Source organism: Crotalus tigris, unplaced genomic scaffold (genome assembly GCF_016545835.1).
Source record: "Crotalus tigris isolate CLP2741 ecotype Arizona unplaced genomic scaffold, ASM1654583v1 scf7180000019200.1136910, whole genome shotgun sequence".
NCBI classification, from domain to species: Eukaryota; Metazoa; Chordata; class Lepidosauria; order Squamata; family Viperidae; genus Crotalus; species Crotalus tigris.
This window is the reverse complement of record NW_024097429.1, coordinates 917,947-937,920: the sequence shown is the minus strand read 5'-3', so window position 1 is coordinate 937,920 and position 19,974 is coordinate 917,947. Positions and strand designations below refer to the sequence as shown.

Here is a 19,974-nt window from a genome sequence, read left to right as displayed (position 1 = left end):
CAGCAGCAGTGAGGCTGGCCGCCACCTCCAATTGTGCAGCAACCACTGAGGGCCCCGCAACCGATAGGGATCCAAATACAACCACCTCCGAGGCCACAGGGGGGGCCCACAACAACTGGGGATACCACAACCATCTGCAGGTCAGCAACAGTGGGGATGACAGCAGCCCCGTCACATGCAGCAACCACTGGGAGGCCCGCAGCAACTGGGGGTGCCAACACAGCAGCTGCTGAAACCGTTGGGGATCGTACAGCAATTGCGGATGCCGCAGCCGTCAGCAATGCAGGAACAGCTATGGGGGTGGCAACAGCCTCCAAACGTGCAACAACTGCTGGGAGGCTTGCAGCAACTGGGGATACAGCAGCTGCCATGGAGGGGCAGTAATCGGTAGGGGTGCAACATCCACAGTAGGGAGGCCAGCAGCCACTGATGGCGCCACCTCTTAGCGCAACCTTTGATGGGGACCTGGAGAAGCTGATCTTTTTCCTCAATCAGGTGCACTCTCACTTGAACCACTGTACCTATTTCTACCTGAACCCAGCTACTATGGTCAATGTGGTTGCTTCCAGCTTGGAAGGAGAAATATCCAAGTGGTTGAACAATCTATATAACAAGCAAGTACCGAGCTGAAGGACCCCAATTTCTCCCTCCTAGAACTGAGAGCAAGGTTTAAGGACCCATCCATTGCCTCAAAGTGGAGGAGCAAGTCTACAAGATAAAGCAAGCTGGCAGGCCTGCACTGGAATACATACAAGAGTTTTGCAAGATAGCCGGCCGAATAAAGAGATGGCCCGAGCAATCCCTAGTCCATCACTTCAAGGAGGGACTGGATGACCACCTCTCCCAGGCTTGTACTATCAAGCAGTTCCTTATCAGCTGCAAGAATGGTACCAGGCAGCAGTAAGACGTTCAGCTCGCCCGTTATAAGAAGCCACCCCTACAAGAAGCCAAGCTGAGGCCAGATCAACCCAAAGATAGCCACCACCCCCGAAAGCCTCCAACCGCCACGGCTACTGACAATCCCAGGCTACCTGCAGGCCCACTGATCAAGTGCTTCAGATGTGGACAACAGGGACATCGAGCAGTGAATTGCCCAGTCCCTTACCCTCAACAACAGAATAGACTGTGACCACCAGCAAGAAAGAAACCAGCCCAGAAATCCAACTGGATCACACAGGAACCTGTCGCCCAAGTCACATCCCCCATGCAGTCGGACCTGCCATCGCTCTACCCTCCTACGACAGCGACAACGAAGAAGAGAACGACCCGATGGTGAGTACACATGTCCCACTTTTTCACTACCTGCCAAACTCATAATCCCTAAGATGGGGGCACAGGTAGATTTGAAAGTACTAGTTGACTCCGGATGCTCCCAGTGCATTATTAGCTTATCACTTGCCCTGAAAATGGGCATGCGAGCAAGGCTGCTCTCCAAACCTATGAGGTTTGAGCAAGCCAAATGCTCCCTAATGGGAGGAACTTTAGTCACGCAATTGACCAAACCCATATGCTTAGAAATACGTGAATACTGGGAGTTCATTTGTTTCATGGTGGCTCCGAAAATGATTGAGGCTATGATCCTAAGACTAGCCTGGTTAGACAAATGGAAACCATTTATCGTGTGGGAGAAGGGAATGAGGACTGTAAAGGACCCAAGCCCCCCTTAACTTAATGGACATTACAGGAGAACCTAGCCCACCCAATGAGCTAGCACAAATGGCTATCTTGACTCAACCAGGTGAGCCACTCATCCCAGCAAATACCAGGATCTAGCAGAGGCATTTAGTGAGAGAATGCAACACTCTGCCTCCCCACCGACCCAATGATTGCTCTATCAAACTGTTACCACAAGCCAAACTCCCACGACCGAGAATGTATCCTATGTCCGCCCTTGAGATGGAGAAGATGCAGCAGTATGTGGACAAAAACTTAGCGAGGGGATTTATCAAATGTGCCAAGTCTGCTGTGGGAGCCCCGATGTTATTTAAAGAAAAAAAAGACGGGTCATTTCATCTCTGCATAGATTATAAAGGTCTGAATGTGGTGAGCATGGAAAACAAATACCCCGTCCCCCTTCTGAAGGACTTACTGACCCACCTGGCAAAGGGGAGGGTCTTTACTAAGTTGGACCTGGGAGAGGCTTATTACCGGGTGAGGATAAAGGAGGGAGATGAGTGGAAGATGCTTTTAACTGTCCGATGGGGAGCTACCAATTTAAAGTCATGCCTTTTGGACTGCAAGAGGCTCTAGCTATCTTCATGCAGCTGATTATTCAGGTACTACATGACCATTTATACAAAAGGGGTTTTGGTGTACCTTGATGACACCCTGATATACAGCACAAACATGGCTGACCACGTAAAACTAGTGAGAGAAGTGCTAAAGAAACTGTCAAACGCCAAACTTTATGTTAAACTATCAAAGTGTGAGTTTCACCAGACCCAACTGGATTATCTCGGCTACAGAATTTCCAGCAAGGGCATTGAAATGGACCCAACCAAAGTAAAAGCCATAATTGAATGACAACCCCAAAGACTTGCAAACAGCTCCAGAGCTTTCTGGGATTCACCAATTTCTACTGTCAATTCATCCCCTCCTTTGCTGAAATTGCCTTACCCCTTATGGAATTACTGAAAACAGGCAAAGAGGGAGGAAAGCATGTCCAAGCCAACCACTAGCATGGACTATGAACTGTCAAACTGCTTTTGAAAATTTAAAAAGATTATTTGCGGTCAAACCGGTCTTAAAGTATCCTTGCCCAGGGAAGCACTTTGTGATTCAGGCTGATGCCAGTGATATGGCCGTCGGAGCTGTATTATTCAAAACAATCAGAGTGAGACCCTACAACCCTGCGCCTACACCTCAAAAAAAAATTACTGACTGTGAGAGGAGGTGGGCTGTGTGGGAAAAGGAAGCTTTTGCAATCTGTTGGGCTCTATTATCAACACTATCTAGAACTGTGGGTCGCGACCCCATTGGGGTCGATTGACCATTTCACGGGGGTCGCCAAACCATGCTGTCTGCCATTTTTTTCCCTTTTCCCTAGCTGTCCTACTCCTTATTGGCTTTCAAAAGTGCCATTCCTGCCTCTTTGCGCATGCGCAGCTTTTTTCTATATAAAGTTAGGAAGTTTCGGTTTCAGAGCACGTGGCGGAAAGCGATACAGAGGACAAGCGGCAGAAAGCGAGAGAGAGCAAGCAGCAGAAAGCAAGAGAGAAACAACCAAAAGTGGTAAGTTTCCTCTCTGGCCTGCCGCTGAGCTTCCTCTTACCGTATTTTCCAGCGTATACGGGTACTCTAATTATTTCAGTGGAGCTTAAGTTTGTAGTTCGTTTTGGTAAACAAATGAATCAAAAATCCTTGCTTACTTATCTCTCTAAGCATCAAGGATCACAAAGCAACATCAGCCCCAAATTATTTTTGTGCGTCAATTTCTCACTATTTCCCATTGTGATAAACGTGTCCCGAATTTGTAGGTTCCAGGTGGGAAGGATTTTGTCCGTTGCTTGCAGAAAAATGGTGGGACTCCCAGGTTTTTTAGCCTGGCTGGCTGCAAAGGAAGCAGCCACTGCTTCTCCATGCAAGCCTTTGCGGAACAAGAGTGCCGTGCAGCAAAATGCAGCAACCAATCGTGCAAGAAACAAGGCATGTGCAACAAACGCGCACTCTGCGAACATCCCACCAGAGAATGGCTTCCCCCTCTTATCCAATAAAGTGGACAAAAAGCGTACCGTTTTTGTACTGCGTGGTGCATGTTCTGTCGCAGGTATCGCTGCTTGACAACAGGCCACAATTTGCTCCAAAGTGGGGACGGCAAGACAAAGAATAGCTGCACATGCACGCAATCTCCCAAACTGAGAAACCAACTGCAAACAAGTTTGCAAGACAACTTCTCCTAGGGTCGGAAGGGCAAAGGCACGCCAACGTGCCATGGCAAGGGTTTTTTTTTTTTTGCATCCTATCATGGAAATCAGTGCAAAGGTGAGATATTTCCTTACCTAAACAGTGCAATCGAATGGCCATGGGTAGGCAAAAAAGCAGGGGGAGCTTCCCCATTGACTTCCCTTGTAGGAAGCTTCCCCGCTTCTCCGGCTTCCCAGCTGCTTCTCTCTTTGTTCTGGCCTCTCTCCTCACTGCCTGTTGCGCTCTCCAGACTTCTGTTTTGGGCTTGTCTCGCCACCGCCCCCTCCCTCACTTCTGAGCGTCAACCCTGCCTCCAGAGCCGACTCTCCCCTCCGCCCACTGCCCTGGTCATGTCCCCTTCGCACGCTCCACTCACCACTCGCTTCTCTCCATTCAGTGCTGTTCGTGCTCTGCTCCTTGTAGCCGACCGCCTGCAGATTGTGGCATCTGGAGAAATTAAGGTCCCCCCTTGTTACCGGGAGGTATCACCTGTAGGACCTGGAGCGTCTAGTTTGCAAAGGGCAAGCCGGTGAAGTAGGTTGGAGGGGTAGCAGAGGACACTGTGTGTGCTCTGCTCCTGTAGCTGGTTAAGCAGACTTTGGACTCCCTGGGAAAGAGCTTGGGTTCTGGGTGGCAGAGGAGGGTGTTGTTGCCTTCAGAAGTTGAGAGGGGGCGGGGGCACGGCTCGTCAGTCTTGGGTTGAACGGCATGGATGATTTGCAAGCTGGGATGTCCACACGGGAGAGCTCATCTATCATGTGGGTTTTCTTGAACTCCGATGTTTAAGCACCTGGCAGAATGCGTAGCCGGCACACTGGGCGTTTTAGAAATTGCTACTGGTGGGCTTCTTCTAGGTGGGTGGTAAGAAGCGTTTGCCTCATGGTGGGAAAACTGGCCCTTGATACAGAGGCTTGGTGTGGTTTTTAAATCACCCCTTTCAACATCCCGAAGCCTTCAAGATGTTTACACACATTTGATTGGTCTTGCCAGAGTTCATCAGGTGCCTGGTTCGGCATAAGGGGGAGCCCTTTGCAAGCAGCAGTGATATAGTATTACTAATGGATTTTTATTTTTTAAGCATAATGATAAAATCCTTTCTGGTCTGGTTTTAAAGGGCTTTCTTTTTTTTTTGACTTTGTTCTCTTCCAAAAGAAGCTTGTGGTGCATGGTTTAGACTTGGCAACTTTTTCATCAGTAAATCTTGGCTTAAGTTGAAACTCTTTTGACTATTTTAAAAGTAATTCCAGTCACCTTTGTAGTTTCCCTAGAAACATCTAGAGAAATGGAGTTTTTTTCTAATTACAACCTGTGTCATTTGGGGGTGACCATGTCCACCAGGTGCAGAGCTGCAGATACCCAGAATTGGTCCTGCAATCTTCCATTGTCTCCCACTGACTCAGATCAACTTAAAAAATATTCCTGTACTCTGCTTTTTTCCAAGTACAAACAAATGCTCAAAGAAATCAGCTTGGACTTTGGAAGGAGGTAGCATCAGTATGTTGATGGCATTTTGCTTGCCTTGTGTTTGGCCCAGAATCAGTGTCTGAGATCAGTAAGGGGTTGGGAGGGAGCCAGTCAACTAGCTGAGCTGATTGTGCAGTCAAATGGTGTCAGACTGCTTTCCTTTCCTCCTGAATGAATCTTCTTCACCTGGATGCCCTCTTGATGTGTGGATTAGAATTTGCCTCAACTGATGTTATCAACTGGTGATCTGGAGATACAGATCTTTGATACAGTTTTGGTAACTTCTGCAATGTGCTGCCTATGACTTCTGGTTTGTGGTTTGGTGATCTCTGTGTTTTCTTGCAGATGTTTCATTACCAAACTAGGTAACATCAAACTAGGAAATACCGTATTTTCCAGCCTATAAGATGACCCCCAACTTTTGAGAAGATTTTCAGGGTTTAGAATCCTAAACCCTGAAAATCTTCTCAAAAGTTGGGGGTCGACTTATACGCCGGAAAATACGGTATTCCATTTCTAGTTTAAGTTTCTGTTACTACTAAACCTGTTTTAAGACTTTATCAATTTACAATTTCCATAATCAAATATTGTTTTACTTCAACAGATTATCACTTCAATTATCTCTTCCAGATATGTTCAAGTTCTTAATCTCTCTCATCCCTCTTTTAATCACCAGTCTCATTTATATCTTCTTCCAATAAAAACTAACTTAGTTAAAAAAAAAGAAACAATGTTAAACCTTACTTCATTTCAATTCATTACACAAACTTCAAATCACATCCAAATAATTATGATACCTTATCAGATAATATTATTATACACAAAAATCACCTAATTAATTTAAGCACTTCAAAGTTCCAGTCTAAAAACTCAACATTTTTTCAATTCAAGTACATATATATGTCTATATATTGGGCAGATTCTGCCTACACTCCCTGAGATTGGGTGGTGCATCTTGGGCTCCCAAATCATGATGAATACTCAGTTATGTGGCCACCTAAATATGGACTTGTGTTTTCTCATGGTCTCAGATCTCTGGCTAAAAATCTGAATTGCATGAGCCTGGTTTCTTTCCCAGGATAGTTGAGTTGATTTTCCACCAAAGGAGTAAGACTCCTCCCATGGAGTTGGTGATTGCTGGCTGTTACATTCTGGGAGTTGAAGTCCACATGCCATAAAATTGTCAAGGTTGAGAAACACTGGGTTTGTAATTAGAATAACACAGAGAATGGTAAATCATAGGAAACTTTAATGAACTGTTTTGACTGAACTATGCCATGTGTCATGTTTTGTATTATTGAAGCTATTGTTACATATTTTCATTAGCAAACCATTCAAGACAATGGATCTGAAGAACATCAGGAAAAGGAAATATAGTGAGGATTTCCTACAATATGGCTTCACGTCGATATATACAGCGGGAATCGAGAAACCGCAGTGTGTACTTTGCTCTGAAGTTTTGTCAGCAGAATAAATGAAGCCTAACAAACTTAAACGCCATTTTGAGACCAGGCATCCAAGCTATGCTGCCAAGGACACAAACTTTTTCAGATCCAAAGCTGATGCACTGAAGAAAGGCAGACTTGACACTGGTGGCAAGTACCACAAGCAAAATGTAGCAGCCATTGAAGCGTCATATTTAGTGGCACTCAGAATCACCAGAGCCATGAAGCCTCACACTATTGCAGAAGAGTTACTGTTGCCAGCGGCCAAAGACCTTTTTCGAGTTATGATCGGAGATGAATTTGTGACAAAATTGAATGCAGTTTCCTTGTCCAATGACACTATCCGCAGAAGAATAGATGACATGTCTGCTGATATTCTTGATCAGGTAATCCAAGAAATTAAATCTGCTCCACTTCCAATATTTAGTATCCAGCTTGATGAATCTACAGACGTTGCAAACTGTTCCCAGTTACTGGTTTATGTGATGTATATTAACGATGGTGACTTTAAAGATGAGTTTCTGTTTTGCAAACCTCTTGAAACAACAACTACTGCACATGATGTATTTGACAAAATTGGTTCATTTCTGAACGAGCATAACATATCTTGGGAAAAGGTTTGTGGTGTTTGCACAGATGGTGCTCCAGCTATGCTAGGATGTAGATCTGGATTTCAACATTTGGTATGGAATGAGTCACCAAAAGTCATCGGAACTCACTGTATGATTCATTGGCAAATATTAGCAACAAAGACGCTGCCACAAGAATTACGAGAAGTAATGAAAAGCATCATAAATTGTGTCAACTTTGTAAAGGCAAGCAGCTTAAACACAAGATTGTTTTCACAATTGTGCAACGAGTTGGATGCGCCAAACAATGCTCTGCTATTTCACACTGAAGTGAGATGGTTGTCGAATGGAAAAGTTTTAAAACATGTTTTTAAGCTTCGTGATGAACTCAAAACATTTTTTATTCAGAAAGAAAGACTGCAGTTTGAAGCTATTTTCAGCGATAACAGCGAACTGCAGAAAATAGCTTACTTGGTTGACATCTTTGCCATCTTGAATGAGTTAAATTTATCACTGCAAGGACCAAATGCAACGTGCCTTGATTTGTCTGAAAAGATCCAATCATTCCAAATGAAACTGCAGCTTTGGCAAAAAAAAATTGGATGAAAATAAAATTTTCATGGTGCCTACCTTATCTGCTTTCTTTGAGGAACATGACATTGAACCAGACAACAGGATTACGTTGATAAAATCTGTTAAAGAACACCTGCGCATGCTTGCAGATGAAACCTCATCGTACTTTCCAAATCTACCTGACACCCCATTTGCACTTGCCAGAAGCCCATTCACAGTCAACGTTGAAAATATTCCTGAGACAGCACAAGAGGAGTTCATTGAACTTATTAACAGTGATGCAGCGAAAACTGATTTCTCCACAATGCCAGTTACAAAGTTTTGGATCAAATGTTTGCAGTCATATCCTGTTCTGTCTGAGACTATTGCGCCTTCTTCTTCCATTTCCAACAACATATCTTTGTGAAACAGGGTTTTCCCGCTTGTTGGTTATCAAGTCTAAATACAGAAATAGACTTGTTGTGGAAGATGATCTTCGGTGTGCTCTTGCAAAGACTGCCCCGAGAATTTCTGATCTGGTGAAAAGTAAGCAACCTCAACCTTCACACTGATGTTGGCTTTTTACGCATACTGTTGAAAAATGTAGCAATGTAGTTTACTGTTGTTATATTAAGACTGTTACCCATGCTACACCATGCTTCAACACAAAATTTCATTGTTTTGTAATTAAAAATAAATATTTAACAATATATAATTACATATTGTTTTTGTGATTAATCACTATGCTTTAATTATGTTCAATGCAAATACATCCTGCATATCAGATATTTACATTGCGATTCAGAACAGTAGCAAAATTACAGTTATGAAATAGAAACTAAAATAATTTGATGGTTGGGGGTCACCACAACATGGGTGGCCACGTCCACTTGGCCACGCCCACTTGGCCACGCCCCTGGGGTCACCACAACATGGGGAACTGTATTATGGGATCACGGCATTAGAAAGGTTGAGAACCACTGATCTAGAACAGTGTTTCTCAAGCTTGGCAACTTTACGATGTGTGGACTTCAACTCCCAAAATTCTCCAGCTAGCAATGCTAGCTGGAGAATTCTGGGAGTTGAAGTCCACACATCGTAAAGTTGCCAAGGTTGAGAAACACTGATCTAGAAGGGAGTAAGGTGCCTTTTGAGGTATGGACTGTTCACAAAAACCTAGAAACACTAAAGACTCCACGCAAATTGTCCCCGAAACAAGTACAATGGGCACAATACTTTAACCGTTTTAACCCTAAAGTACATACTAGGAGGAAAAAACTTCTTACCTGATGCTCTATCCAGACTGCCCCAGTACAAAAGCCAGCATGAAGAGGTTAATGAGGCAATCATCTCCAATCCACAAACTGCTTCTCAATTTACGCCGTGCAGAATCCCACCTTCAAGAGCCCCTAATCCCAATGACCCTGGGGCAAAGAAAATAAAACAAGAGCTCCTCACTAACCAATGGTTCAAGGACAATCAAACCTCCCTAACATGCAGGGATAGTTTGACTTACAAAGGGGGAAAGCTGTACTTGCCCGAGACCCTCCGCCTTAATGCCCTCCGTCATGGCCATGATGTAAAAAAAGGCTGGACACTTTGGATGTTTAAAAACACTACACCTCGTCCGCCATCAATTCTGGTGGCCGGGGTTGAAACGGGATGTGGAAAACTGTCTCCGGAGTTGTGCTGTATGTGCCACCATGAAAAGAATTCCAGGGAACCCCCCTGGGTTATTGCAACTGGTGGCAGACCCTTCCCAACCATGAGAAGAAATTGCTATGGATTTTATAGTAGATCTACCTGAAAGTAGGGGAAATGCAATTATCTGGACTGTGATAGATCTGTTCTCAAAGCAGGCTCACTTCATTGCCTGCAAAGGGCTCCCGTCCGCCCAACGGCTAACCAAAATGTTCTTGAAACACATCTGCAGACTGCATGGCACACCTAAACGAATAATCTCTGACGGGGGTGCAGTTCACAGCTAAGTTTTGGAGAAGTTTTCTTAAACTAATTGGCTCATCTCAAGGATTATCATCTGCTTTTCACCCATCTACTAATGGAGCAGTTGAATTCGCAAACTCAATTATGGAGCAGTGTCTCAGATGCTATGTTAATTATCAACAAATGAAGTGACCTCCTCCCTTTCGCAGAGGTGGCTTACAATAACTCTGTTCACAGAAGCACCGGCTTCACACCTTTTAAAGTAGCCACAGGAAAAGAGTTCAGCCCAATACCCGAATACCCACAAATGCTCTCCGCTTCCCAGACTCTTGATCAATGTGTGAGGGGGTGGGAGGAAGTTTGGAAAACCACGAAAACTGCTTTGAAAAAGGCTTCTGGGACATACAAAAAGCAGGCAGATTAAAAAAAGGGCTCCTCAAAGAACATTCCAAGTTGGGGAAAAGGTTTATCTGTCAACTAAATATTTACGGCTTAAGTTACCTACTAAGAAGTTAGGACCAAAGTATCTAGGACCCTTCCCCATTGTAAAGATCATTAACCCAGTCACGGTGGAATTAAAACTTCTGAGGCTCTTAGAAAAAGTTCACCCTGTTTTCCATTGTAACCTGTTGAAAACTTTTTGAGGTTCCACCTTAAGATCTCCCCCTAAGAAGGCACCCAGACCCCTCATGGTGGCTGGACAGATTCACTATGAAGTAAAGCGTATTCTTGATTCTTGAATTTTTAAGGGGAAATTGCAGTACTTAGTGCAATGGAAGGGATATCCGTTGTCTGAGGCCATCTGGGTGAAATCTAGTGATGTAAAAGCTGACAGATTCATTAATAGGTTCTATAAGAAACACCCTAATAAACCAAGAGGCAACCCCTAACCTGTGCTTTTGTTTACATTATAGCTTTTGTCCTTTTTGTAAGGGGGGGCGGATGTCAACGCTGTTAACATCGGATGTTCTTGCTTTGACAACAGATGGAAATGTAGCAATCTTTTCTCTATCGCTTTTAGAGTTCATTGATGCTGGGAGGGGGAATGTGGATGATGGTCCAGCTAGTCATAACAATAATAACTCAGCTGTGGGAACCCAAGGTTATTAGGTCCAGAGTTGATCGAAATTTGGCGGGCAGGAGAGATAGGGAGAAAGCTCGTGCTTCAAGTTAATTGGGGAATGTGATTTATGACTGTTAATTGGAGAAGGGAATTGTGCTTTGCTACTTTGTGCCAGGGGAAGGGAATTCAGTTTTTGGCTTCAACTATGTAGTGCCGATACTTTGTTTCTCGAATAAAAGATTCTGTAAGGAAAACAATGCCTCGAAGTTCTTTTGAAGAGATTCATCTGTTGGAACCATGACAATATGCTTCAGTTTTTCATATTTTGGGGAAACTGCAGACCAAAGACTGACTGGATAGGAAAATGAGGGTTTCCCCTTCCCAAATAGTTACCTGGGAAAGATGTTGATTTCACAGTCCTGCCTATGGTCCTGAGAGTTCCCAAGGATTTCCCAACCTAAGTAAATAACAGAGTTGATCTCACTTAGTTTTCTTCTGGATTAGTCTAAGTCAGCCAGATGCTGCCACATGAATGAAGAAAAAGTAAATATGGCTGCAAATGTCTGAAATGGGATAGAGTTTCCTGCCTGAGCAGGGGGTTGGATTAGAAGACCTCAGAGATCCCTTCCAAGTCTATTATTGTTATTGTTACTCTGCTGAAAAACTTGATGGTTGTTCTATAAGTCAAAGATAAGTTGCTGTTTGAGTAGGGCCATTTGCCTGGTAAATTTAATAATTTAGTAATGCTTAAACATAACTTCTCTGTTTTTTTGCTGTCCAGTTATCTTTTCCCCCTCATTTTATCTACACCAGGTTCTGTTCCCTGCTTTGTCTTTCCTTCCCTGTCACATGGTCACCTTTGCCTCACTCCTGGAAGGAGAGGTGAGGTGTTTCTTTCTCTTATGCTGGTTCTGCTGGGGAGAAAGGAATGTGTGTGTGTTTGTGTGTGTGTTTATGTGTGCATGAGAGGGAACGGTTGATACAGGCAGATAGCGATCAATTTTTAAATAGGTACCTTATTTTACAGGCAATTTTTATGAATAATATATTTATATCACCCTAGCCCTTCTTTTGCAGTATGGCTTCGACAATGTATGTATGCTTAGGTGTGTGGGTGGGTGTTTGCGTACAGATACAGACAAGAAGAAGAGAAGAAAGAAATGTATAGGACTGATTTTAGCTGCAGTTGGCAAACCTAACTTGAGAAGATGGCAAACCAAGCATTATCCACATTTTTGTATGATTTTTTAAATTATTTTCTTTCTACCCTTTCTTTTGGGGTGAGAGAATTATCTTTTTGGTAAAAGAAGTAATTGTGCCAATCAAAGTACTCATGCATTCCATAAAGGTGCATCTTGAGGGTACTTCTTCAAAATTCACTCCATGTGTGTTTCTAGTATTCTTTTAATACATAGGGATTTCCTCACAGTGAGAAGTAGAATAGCAGGTATATTGTAATCCAGCTAGAGACAAATGTGTAGGATTAGAATCTCCAAACTTGGTGTGATCTGATATTGAGTCATTTAACTGTAGATATTCATATCATGCAATGGCATGTCTAATTTAACTTTAAATTTAGATGAATTTATTATTTGGCTGGGGTAAAAGGGATTATAGTTCTAAAGAAGTGACAAGAATTCAGAAAACACCTGTTTCGTTTTTAGAACAGCAAAATACTAGCAAATGTGCAAGTGTAGCTGAAGCCAAAAATGTATCTTCAATTCTCTTTACTCCAGTTAATCCACCTCTTTAAAAAATGTAGATAAAAAAATGTGGGTAACTATAAGCAGAACAATAAACCTTAACTAAATATTTGTTAAATGCAAGTGTTAATAGGCTTGCATTTGGCCTGAGTTCAATTTTGACTTCTGTAACTATATTGCCTCCTGGCTCTTTGTCGTTCTTCTCCCTCCTTTGCATTTTATTTCTTTCTCTGCTCCACAGTAGTCTCCATCTTCTAGCAACTGAAGATGTGATGAGATTTTTAAAAAGTAATTAAATGTGAATAAAATATTTATCATTGACTTATAACAAGAGACATAATTGCTGATACTTAATTATAAACTCATTTCATGGAATGAAGAATTACTTGATGTTTGTGATGTCTACAAAATTCCCAACTAAATTATACCTTGGATTAATACAAAATGCCTTCATGAGTAAGCCTTTCTCTAACACTCACTGAAGTACTTCCTTTTTCTCACACTCTCTTCTCCATCTCCCACGGAGAGAGGTTTTCCGCAGACTGGAGGCTACATGGTTTTGTATGTTTCCTGCATCCCGCGAATGGGGCTTCGCTTGTTTGTATGGACGGGTTATTGGCATGCCACAGACCGGTACTGGTCCACAGATGGGGGGTTGGGGACCCCTGGTATAGAGTTTCTTGTTTGAGAAAGTCTTGGTCTAGAAGACCTCCAGGGTCCCTTCCAACTCTGCTATTCTGTTAATCTATTAGCTAAGGGTTGCAAAAAGATAAAGACAACCCTCCTGCTACAGTAGAAAGAAAGTTGCCCTAAAGGAAAAAGTTATTTGAATCAAAGTTGTGGTATCAGGATCCATCTCACACTTTTATTCCTGTCAGGAAACAATAAGGGATAACTTTGACCTTATTAATTGAAGCCCTTTGTAAAGAAGGAATCTGAAAAAAAGATACAACAGTATTAAAAAGATTAGCTACTCTTGGTCAAATTATGTGTTTTGGTGAGTCACTAAATGAGCAGACGCTGACATATCCTCTGCCTGGTTCAGAGCTAAATGTAAATACCCTTGTGCGGATATGGATGCATACTTAGTGCAGTTTGCATAATTCTAAAATATACAAAGGGTAAATGTGGCACAAATGTGGACCCCTTTTCACTCAATATTTTATAACACCACCTGTAGCAAAAATATATAAAAACACCACCTCTAACAGAAAAAAAAGTATTCCCCCAGCCATCTAATTTTCTGTTATTGTTTTTAGAATGGTTTTCTTATTCTTCCTTGCAGAACTCTTCTAGCTTAGAAACATTTATTTTTGGCATCCATTGCATGCTTGATATCTTCCCACAGATTTTTAATCATACTCTTTTCTAGGAATTGCAAACCATTCTTTCTCTTTTCTCCCTGTAAATACTTTGTTGTTAATTTGAAGTATGCTTCAAATAGGTGTATTGCTGAAACAGCTAACCTCTTTTAAGCTCCAGTTTCTTCGCTTAGATTTTTGCTAAATTGGATTAAGATTGTGTGAGTGTAAGGAACATCATCAGTTCTGCCTGGGATTCATGTATATATTTGGATATCATCAGTACTCCAAATCAATGGATATTCTTTTCCAGGAAGTTCAGGTAAACAGCAGGGAAGAAAGAGATCTATATGGAACTCTGCGTTGTGACAGCTAATGAATATATATGGTTGAATCCCTCCTCACCCATTACCATCAACTGGAACTGTCCATTCAAGAAGGAGCAGGTCTGAAAAACAATGCTCTCAACTTTTAACCCCTGAAGGAAGACCCCAAGGATTCTGCAGGAAAAGTATGTTATTCTGGTGCCAAAATATCAAGAAGAGTCTGGTGGTACTTTTTATTAATTTGGCATAAATTTTTTGAAGAACCATTAAAATGAACCACAGCTCACAAAATATATGTCACTTAATAAAATGTTAGTCAGAAAAGGTGTTACCTGATGCCAGAAGAATACTGTAATGTAGCTGATGATACCAAATATGACCGAGAGATTGAGAAGAATTAGGAGAGTCACATTCAGTGGTGGGATTCAGCCAGTTCGCACCAGTTTGGCTAATTTTTGGTTGCCCAGGCCCAGAATGGACTTCTGGAAGGGGAATCCACATAGAGAACCGGTTGTTCACACATTTGAATCCCACAACTGGTCACATTCCTTCTACACAGGTCTCCTATTAGCTCATTCATTGGTGTGACAAATGCAGTTCCTCCCCATGCCCAACTGCGAACCCAAATGAAAAGGATCCAGATAATCTGCCACAACACTTGTAGGCACTATAGCTAAAAGGCCACAGCTTTTCCTATAACAAGAGGTAGGATATTGTATGTCAGTTGTTGATTCTGTCTAGATATAGAAAATCCTTTTAAGGAGGAGACACACTACAATGTTTTTCAACACACTATCTCCCCACACGTAGAGTTATTGACAATGCTCTTCATCCATTTAACAATCTTAACATTGACCAAATGATCCACATAGGGTAGTGGTCCAGTTCACAAGTGGTAAGTGCTTAGACCCCTCAGTAAAGTATCTACTTCCTTGGAATCTTTGAATAAAATTTTGGACAAAGGAAGGTCTGCAGATTCAGAGGATCCTAGAGGAACAGATGTTATGGATGCAATTAGGCATCAGGCCTGAGAAGGGAAAATGATATTAATTATCCTGATGAACTACCTTTATTAAAACTGAAAGAAAGAACTATGCAACCACTCTTCTGGAATGTCTGCAAAGGCTGGAGGCACTTATGTAATGTTTACAATAGGAATACATCAACCAGTATCCTTTCCCCACAGTAATGTTTCTGGTGGGGAAGGATATTTGAAAGATTTCAAATGGTAGCCAGATTTCCTCCACTTCCCAAAAGAAAAAAGCCATGTTGTTGTCACTGCTAAACACAATCTCCATTCATACCTCAGATGACTGAAGTACTGGAAGTTTTCTCCTCTCCATGCCGCTGCCCCTCTGGGGAAAAAACCAGATGAAATTATCTCTCCAATTTCTAAGCTCCAAAATAAGGAGAAGAACATCAACAGGCCATCATAAATATCTTTAACTGGATAGAGATAATTGAAACAGAAGACCAATAAGCAGAGAAAAGGATAAATTAGATGTCTCGCTGGGTAGATAAGTTGACTCACAAATGAGCAATCTTTTTTAAAACAGTGGTCAATCATAGTCTTCAGTGTCACACACACAAAAATGCAGCTCAGAGAGCCCATCTTGATTTTCTTATTGATCAGATGATCAGATGAGCTAACTAGGCATCAAAGAAGAACTTATCTAGCTACTCCTGGCACAAAGAAAGCAATGTCTTGAACAAGATTGCTAGAAGGTATGGTGAGGGTATGGGCTCTCACTTCAAGAACTTTTTCAACATCATTAGTTTTCATTAGCAAGAAATCCAAGTGTGCTGGAAGGAGGAGGTGTCAGTTCTGATCCAATCCCACCAGACCTATACAGTATCCCTTCTCAGCATGTTCTGATCAACATTGCTCAAGACTGTAACTCACTACATTGGGAAAGCAGCCATTTGAAAGTAGGACCACTGGAGAATGGGAAGGAGAATGTCATGGTTTCTTCCTTCTTTTCCTGAAGATTGCTGAGAAGAAGATAAGAAGGGAGTGCCTATACATGTGAGATTTACACAGTGGTGGGATTCAGCCGGTTCACACCACTTCAGCAGAACCGGTAGCTAATTTTTTGTTGCCCAGGCCCAGAATGGGTTTCTGGAAGTGGTATCCACACAGAGAACTGATTGTTCACATATTTGAATCCCACCACTGGATATACAGTGTAGATACATGTCTGTGAATGGATGTATTTGTATCACTCACTGATTCCTGATATGACAACTAAGTACGGAAGCCACAAAAGTGTTACACTTGCTTTGAAGTTTTTTATGGCAGCTGCCTTGCAAAGAAAAACACTGACAAAACTAAAGCTACAGGCAGCCAATCTCAGTGGAAAACAAGTAGCTTGGAAAGCAGGGCATATGTCATCTCAGAAACTTCATTTCCCCTTGCTAGCATGTGAAATTTTTCTGCTGATTTTAGTCCAAAACAGCAGCTATATACTGTATTAGTGGGATCCATATCAATGTAAGAAACAGAGTCCACTATGCCTGTTAGCTGCAACATTCAGCTCTGGAAAGTATGCCCTCCTTCAGATGATTCATGATCCAAGTAATCCCATGTTGATACATTACAATGATGTGAGTGTTTGAGGAAACAGAACAACGTGGTTACTTTGCATGCTAGAACATTGAGCATTTTTATTGATTCAAGTTAATGTTCTTATCTTACCTTCTATGCAACCTGAAATATCAAGTGATATGAAAGTCAAACATTTCTGTTTCAGGGTTTTTTATTTTATTTTACTGCATGATCTGAAGTAAATTCATACACATATGTATTTTAAGGGAGAGTGTGTGTGTGTGTGTGTGTGTGTGTGTGTGTGTGTGTGTGTGTGTGTGCGTGCATGTATACATATTTTATTAAAAACTAATAGAAACTAATATTTGGGATGTCTACAGAAATTCTTAGTCATCCAGGTCATGGTTGTCCCAAAGGTGCTTTTTCAAGAAGCAACTGGACTTTCTTTGTTTCGACAAATAAAGAAAGAAAATCTAGTTGCCTCTTGAAAAAGCACCTTTGGGATAATATTTGGAAGAAAGAAAGAAAGAAAGAAAGAAAGAAAGAAAGAAAGAAAGAAAGAAAGAAAGAAAGAAAGAAAGAAAGAAAGAAAGAAAGAAAGAAAGAAAGAAAGAAAAAAAGCAAGCAAAGCCAAAAGTGCAGGAAAAAAAAAGAAAATATAAAGAAAAGGCTCCTGGTTTTCTTTGTAACAGTTACAGTATAAGTGTAAATTAACCTATTACAGGACTTTCATTTCTTTTTATAATCTATTTTTATCTAATCATCAAGGAAGAGGAAAAAGGAAGTGTGTTTACTATAAAATGGGCAAACCTAGAAGTGTGTTTACTATAAAACTGTTCAGTTTAAACTTAAAGGATTAATGTGGACTTGTCTGTTTAAACAACCTGCTTCTGCCACCTGCTGGGATCATTTATATTACAATTTAGCTCTGGCTATCTAAAATCAGAATAAATCTAATAGAACTATTTAATCATTTAATCCAATCCTTTGCTCAATCCAGGAATTAAAATATGTATGACAGATAGCCTTTTAGAAATATTTGAAAGTCTCCAGAGAGGAGTCCACCATTGTTTTAATCATTACTTTGTATATTTAACAGCTTTTAAAGTCAGAAGTTTCTTCCTAATATTCAGCCTGAATCTTTTTTTTTTTAATTTCAATCCTTGCCTGTTTTTGAGTTAGCAGAAAACATGTCTGATTCTTCATGCATCTAGGACATTATCATACTTCCTCTTTTCATTTGCCAATTAAACATGCCCAGCAACTTTTAACTGTGCCTTTTTGGGTTTGGTATTCAGGGCCCTTAACATCCTTTAAATCCACACCAATTTATTCATTTTCCTTTTAAAATCTGGTGTCCAGAACTGGACATACTATTCCAAAAGTACAGTAGAACAATTATTTCCCATTATCTGTATGCAATGCTTCTATAAAAAGCCCCAAACTGCTTTTTTAGCTGCTGCAACATTGTAACCCATGCCTGACAGTCAGCCTCCTTCAACACTGAGATGTTAATTTGAATGTCCTGGGATACAAATTAATTAAAGAAAATGATGCGGGATTTTAGTGCATTTTTATTAGTATTGAATTGTGTTTTGGCCTTTTCTTAACATATCCAAAAGACCCCATTCCCTTTTCTGGAGATGATAGGTGCTGCAACCATCCCTGTGCAATAGATGAACAACTTCCCAACCTATTTATTTCAAAATAAAATTTCATGTCCCCTCCATCCAAAATCCCCTATTTATTTAAAAAAAAATTCATGTCCATTCCATTCAAAATCTTCTCTTACTTTGCATTCCTCAGCAGCTTCACCCCATTCTGAGCTTTACTCTTTTAACTATAAGGCTTCAGCTATATTTGATAATTCATCTTAATTAGCTTCCAGTTTCTGTACATCTCATTTTGGCTTCTCAGTTTGTCACTGGACTTGCTATTCATCCATATAGTCCTCTTATAGCAGTTCCTATTTTTTCTGTTCCAAAGGAACAACACACAAGAAATGGCATGACAGAGAGCAGATTTGAACCTGAGTCTCCCCACACTTATTTCAATACTTTTATCTCTAAAAACATACAAATAGCTAGTTACTTCTACAGATATGAAGTTCTTTTGGTTCAGACACAAACTGCTTTCTTAGGTGTATTAAACCAACAATATTGGAAGTTTTTATTCTTCCTTGAAACCTTTGGAACAAAGTACCTTGTAAATAAAAGCAGTGTTCCATCACTGAGCAATGGAATATTAAGAACATTCTCTTTACAAGTTGTCCTTAATTAGACTGACATCACAGTTTGTGACTAAATTATCAGAATTCTCTCCAGAATTCTGGAACATGTAAAAAAGGATTGTAGTTTAGCATAGTCTGATTCAGAACATGGTGTTAGAAGAAAAATCAAGTTCTGTTCCAAGCTGGGAGAGACATGCTGGAAATAAAATGGAGGCTGCTTAGAAAAGAAGCAGAACCAACAACAGCATGCAGTTCTGGGACAACTGATAAAATGAAGTTGAGAGTAGGTGGGTTTTTATACATTCTTTGGGGCTTTGTGTTTGAGATGCCTGTTCCTTGTGAAATGTGGGAGCTGTGGTTGAAGATGTTTTGTTTGTGAATAGGGTGGCCCAGTCTTTCTGACTGGATTACAAAAACTCCATTTCTAAAGATTAGCCTTGCAGGTTTCTGCTTGAGAGAGGAAGACTGGGGCTGTTTCTGCCTTTGTTAAGATTTTTTTTCTCCATTTCTCCTTTAGGGGAAATATTCTATCCTGCCTCTTTTAATATTCCCAAAAATATTTCATTCTCTGGTGGGAGGGGGGTGCTGACTTCCTACCATGGCAAATCAGTTGTCATTAGATTATGCTGAATACAATTATTTATATTTTGTTTGTACTTCCAAAATAGAATGTTCTGTCTTGTGCTGGCATAAGTAATACTACTGTATTACTACAGATCACCCTCAAAACTTCACTTCATGATATGCAAACACCTCAAGTTCAACTGGTTATTGTGCCGTGTGGCAAGGACCCTTTTCCTCCAGTTTCTGATAAATGTCTTCACAAATTTGTTTGCTCCATCGCTAAATCCAAATTACAAGTTGAATGGCAATCAGCTGGATTTTGTTTCTTTTTTAGAAGTAGGATGATGGAACAATGTGAGCTATTG

General features: G+C 41.1%; 1 pseudogene; it reads left to right on the top strand.

The window, feature by feature from the left end:
- The first annotated feature begins 5,915 nt into the window (after positions 1 to 5,915).
- On the top strand, positions 5,916 to 8,587 carry LOC120316001 (annotated as a pseudogene).
- The last annotated feature ends 11,387 nt before the right edge of the window (positions 8,588 to 19,974 follow it).